Below are 6000 nucleotides of genomic sequence, written 5' to 3' on the forward strand. Positions count from 1 at the left end.
TACTAACATTCATCACTCTCTTGGCTATATACTACAATATAGTATATTGTATATAGTATGTTTATATATATATATATATATTCATGTATATATACATACATATATGCATTTATATAGAATAGATTTATACTGTAATAGCTTTCTAATTGATGGAACCTATATCTCCCAGAGTCTCTCCACTCCAATTCTACCAACACAATGATTTCAAAAAAACTCCCTAAAAATTTGTTTTTATTAAGAACCTTCTCATGATGACCAAATCAATTCCACACTCTAAAGGCTAGCATTAAACATTCTACAAATATACTTTATCCTTGACTTTAACTTCCTGACTTTATTTAACACAAGTCCTCTCCTTCAGTCAGATTAGCTTTCTTAGTTCTTGACAACTGACTAACCAACATTCATTCATTAAATGCCTGCTATGTGCCAGACACTCTTTAAATGCTAGGAATACAAACATGAAAAAGAAACAGTTGCTACCTTCAATGGGCTTCTACATCCTATTGAGGGAGACAATTGGTATACAAATAAGCATGTACAAAATAAATGAAAAAGAATATAAAGGGATTTGAATAAGGGGAAGCACTGGCAGTGGAAGTAGAGAAAGAGTTCCTGTGATTACTGTTCAGTTGTACCCAATTCTTTGTGATTCCATGTGATATTTTCTTGGCAAAGATGTTGGAGTGGTTTTGTTTCCCCGAGATATTTTAGGATTCAGGATACACCTGAGAAGCTTACAACTTCCCTAGGGTCATTCTTCTTCAAGTTATACTGAGGACCCTCCCATTTGGGGAAGTCTATAGATGGAGAGATGAGCTGATTCTGGGAGCCCATAATTGAGCACTTCAAACTAGTAGACACCTGTTAAAAGTTTCCTTAAGGGTATCAATTGTCCAGACCCCTAAAGATAGAGAGTCAAGGTGATCAATGCCGTGTAGCAGATCACTACTCTAAGTGTAGAACAGTTTAGGAGGGCTTGTTTCCTTGTATATCTGGACTAAAAACAATCCAAATAAAAAAGGGTAAGGAGGAGAAGAAGACTATATTTTTGTCCTAATTTCTTTTTGTTCTAATGTCTAGTTTTCTGGTTTTTCTTATACTCTCTGCCTGATTTATTTTTATTTTTTTGCTCACTGTGTTGCATTTTAAGGGCTAGATATAATCCAGCTCTTATTTTCATGGTTGTTTCATGGCCTCCAGTGTCACAGAATAAATGAACATAAGAAACTCCTGTGGGTTATCTAAATACACGTTTTCTGTCTCAGAAATATTCCAATTCCAGCTATTTATATGTGAGCTCTGCCTCTGCAGCTCTGATGGGAGGACTTGGCCAGGCAGAGCAAATGAGGAGGAACAATGCAGCCACATTCAAAAGGATTTAGATCACTTAATTGATTGAACTAGCAGATGGCAAATGCAGCTTGGTGCAGAGAGAGAATAAATGAATTAGTCTGAGAGCAAAGAGCAAATCAAGGGATGTGTGTTAAATGGAAGGGCACTGATCAGAGTCAAGCTTTGAAGGTTCCTTTAAAAGAAAACAAATAAACTCATTGAATCATCAACTTTAGTACAATCCCAACAACTGATTCAGGTATTGATAGAATCCCATTTATTCATTTATTCATTCAGTAAACATTAAGTGCCTACAGTCAGAAGAGTATGATATTAGGTGCTGAGAAGATACAGTTTAGATAAACGCTGATCTTTATTCTCATGGAGATTAAAGTCTGGCAAGGAAATAAGATATAAAATATATATATATAATTATAATACACAATATTATATAGAAAATGCATTGGAAAGCCTTCATTGAGCCCTACACTGATTATGGTGTGAGTCTGGTTTCTCAAAGATAATGTGAGGAGAGCTAAAGCTCTAGGAATTTCTTCTAGCAGTCTGTCAAGGTCTCAGCAAGTCAGGTCAAATGGATAAACTTTTATTAAGCACTTACTATGTACCATGTACTGTGACAAGCACTAAGAATTCAAATATAAATAGAAAGATATATCTTCAAGGAGGTTCTAATAGAGGAAGACTTCAGTCTATCTAAGCACTTAGAAGCTTATCACTGAATAATGATGTTCAGTGCCACTCAGGAAACAAAAATAATTACAAAATTGTTATCAAATATCTACCTGAGTTGTAGAAAAGGGGGTGAGGATGCTATGAATAAAATGCTTTCTTAGTGACATAGAGATATTAGCTTAGCTACTGATGCTCTAAATATAAGATCCTTATCCACTGAAGGGATGCCCATAATTTAGAGATGACTGAACAAGTTGTTGTACATGATTTTGATTGAATTCTATTGTGCCATAAGAAATGATAAGCAGAAGAAAAAAAGGAGTTGATCATTGGAAACAGGTTAGGTTCATAAGACAATAGTCAATGATTACAGTAATCTAGTATTTGATAAACTCAAAGACTCCAGGTTCTGGGATAAAAGACTCATTATTTGATAAAAAATTGCTGGGAAAATTAGAAAACAGCATGATAGAAACTAGGTATTGACCAACATCTAACACCCTATACCAAGATAAAGTCGAAATGGATTCATGATTTAGACATAAAAAGTGATACTATAAGCAAATTAGGAGAATGAGGCATAATCTACCTCTCTGATTTGTAGGCAAGGAAGGAATTTATGGCCATAGAAGAACTAGAGAACATTATGAAGTGCAAAATGGATAATTTTGATGATATTAAATTTTAAAAATTTTGTACAAACAAAACCAATACAGCCAAGATTAGAAGGGCAGCAGAAAGCTGGGAAAAAATTTTTACATCCAAGTTGTTCTGATAAAAGGTTTATTTCTAAAATACATAGAGAATTTTAAGAATACAAGCCATTCTCCAATTGATAGTCAAAGGATATGAGCAGACAACTTTCAGATGAAAAAATTAAAGCCTTTAGTCATATGAAAAAATGCTCTAAATCATTATTGATTAGAGAAATGTAAACTAAGACAACTCTGAGGTACAATTTCACATTTCTCAAATTGGTTAAAATTGGAAAAATGTGGGAGGGAACATAGGAAAACTGAGACACTAATACATTGTTGGTGGAATTGTAAACTGTTCTAAACATTCTAAAGAGCAATTTGGAACTATTCTCAAAGGGCTATCAAACTGTGCATACCCTTTGATCCAGCACTGTCATTATTGGTTTTGTATGCCAAAGAGATCATTAAAAAGGGAAAAAGGATCCATCCACATGTGCAAAAAATGTTTGTACCAGCCCTTTTTGTGATAGCAAGGAACTGGAAATTGAGTGGATGCCCCTTGACTGGGGAATTGCTAAATAAGTTGTGATATTTGAATGTAATGGAATATCATTGTTCTATAAGGAATGATCTGTAGAATGATTTCAGAAAAGCCTGGAAAGACTTACATAAACTGATGGTAAATGAAACCAGCAGAACCAGGAGATCTTTGTAACAGCAACAAGGTGATTGTGTGATGATCAATTGCAATAGATGTGGCTCTTTTCAATAATGAGGTGATTCAGGCCCATTTCAATAGACTTGTGATGGAGAGAGCCATCTGCTCCCAGAGAGTGGGAACCGAATGTGGTTCATAACACAGTATTTTCACTCTTTTTTGTAGTTGTTTATTTGCTTTTTTTTTCTTTCTCATTTTTTTTCCTTTTTGATCTGATTTTTCTTGTGCAGCATGATAAATGTGGAAATATGTTTAGAACTCCATGTTTAACCTACATTGGGTTTCTTACTGTCTGGAAAAGGAGAATGAGAGGAAGGGAGAGAGAAAAATTTAGAATATAAGGTTGTGCAAAGGTGAATGTTGAAAACTATCTTTGCATGTATTTTGAAAATAAAAAGCTATTATCATTAAAAGACCAAAAAAATGAAATAACAAGCAAGATAGTTTCAGAAAAATTAGGAAAGACATACATGAACTGATACAAAGTGAAATGAGCAGAGCTAGCATAATGTTGTACAGCACTATTATATGTTGTTCAACTATGAATGACAACTATTCTCAGCAATATAATGATCCAAGACAATTCTGAAGAATATATTATGGGGAAAAAAAAACATTTCCAGAGAAAGAACTTGACAAAATCTAAATGTTGATTGAAGAATCTCTTTTTAACTTTTTAAAAATTTTTCTTGGGTTTTTAGTCTGTTTTCTTTTACAACATTACTAATATAGAAATATGTTCTGAATGACTGAACATATATAATTTACATCAAATTGCTTGACTTCTTAATGAGGAAAAAGAGGAGGGACAAAAGAAGAGATTTGCCAGGCAAAATTTTAAAAAATTAATGTTAAAATTATTTTATATGTAATTGGGGAAAAATAAAATATTGAATAAAAATATCCTTGTCTAGTGACCAATGAATGGATATACTACAAGAAGAACCAAATCATATACATTTTGATATTCTTGATGCCAGTGAAACTAGAAGGCAAAAATAATTTGCAGCTAGATGAAAGAATGTCTTAAAAGTTTTCCCTGGAAAGGAAAATAAAGGAGATTGCAGGATATATTTTAATGTGCAGCCAAAGGCAATAAGAAACATGATTTCATGAATACTTGAACATCTTTAACAGTACTCATGACAAGCTTTTCTAAATGAAACCCTCGTGAAGAGAGTTGCAACCCATATCTGAACATCTGTTGTACAAAAATGAGAAAGGAAAGAGATTCTATGAAGAAACTAATAGGATCTTCCAAATGAAATCAATATGTTCTTTAATATTCAATGACTTTTTGCAAAACTGGACATGGAGAGGAGAGTGAAAAATATGGTTCAGGAGTAATAAGCAAAAGTGACCAAAGGTCTATAGGTTACACATAAGCCTCAAGCTTACATATCACTAATGCCTTCTTCAAGAATAGAATCTGGAGGCACTAGACATAGCACTAATATGATGACAAAAATGAAATTGCTTATATTTTAACAGATGGTAGTTTAATAGAAAGGAAAGGGTTGGTTATTCATGTGGAGGCAATTTCTGAATCAGCTGTCTGTATAATCAGGCCACAGATTAATTAGTTCAGAGATAAAAAACACCATCAAATTACAAAAAAGCATAAGATAAGATGACCATATATGCAATTAAACACTGTCAATATGGTCACATTGAAACATTGGAAATGGATAAAAAAACAGACATTAACACTGATAATCACTATAATGTAATAAAATTTAGTGTAAATAACAACAATAAGAAAGCTAAAATTGTTTACAAATGACAAGTTTTAACTCTTGATTTTATTGAATGGAGAGAAACCACTTTCAAAAGATAAACTTGTTTATAAAATCTTACAAAGGAAAATCATAGAAGATCATGAACAATATCACCTTATAAAACAATGAGAAGCAGTAGAGGGAAAAATAGTTATATTTTTGACAAGAGAACCAAAGAAGCCATATCCTCTTATGGACATTCAAGGACAACAATTTACATTGAAAAAAAATTAGAGTTAGGAATTAGAACAACAAGGTCCAAAATCTTACCTAAAAAATCTCTCCCAGAAAAGGGCAAGTTGACAGCTCTTGTCAAAAGCTATGAGCTTTTACACCCAATTAACAAAACCCAAGCAGAAGGATAGCTAGACAGCACAATGTTTAAGGCACTGGCCCTAGAGCTCAAATCTGGCCTCAGACATTTAACTTCCTAGCTGTATGACCTTGGCAAATCACAACCCCATTGCCTTCAAAAACAAAGCACAAAAAATGTTTGTGGTAGGCCTTTTCATAGTGGCTAAAAACTGGAAAATGAATCAATGCCCATCAATTGGAGAATGGTGGAATAAATTGTGGAATAGGAATATTATGGAATATCATTGTTCTGTAAGAAACGATCAACAGGACGACTTCAGAGAGGCCTGGAGAGACTTACATGAACTGATGCTGAATGAAATGAGCAGAACCAGGAGATCATTATCCAGAGCAACAAGATTATACGATGATCAATTCTGATAGATGTGACCTTCTTCAACAATGAATTGATTCAGACCAATTT

Source organism: Sminthopsis crassicaudata, chromosome 3, assembly GCF_048593235.1.
Source record: "Sminthopsis crassicaudata isolate SCR6 chromosome 3, ASM4859323v1, whole genome shotgun sequence".
Classification (NCBI taxonomy): Eukaryota; Metazoa; Chordata; class Mammalia; order Dasyuromorphia; family Dasyuridae; genus Sminthopsis; species Sminthopsis crassicaudata.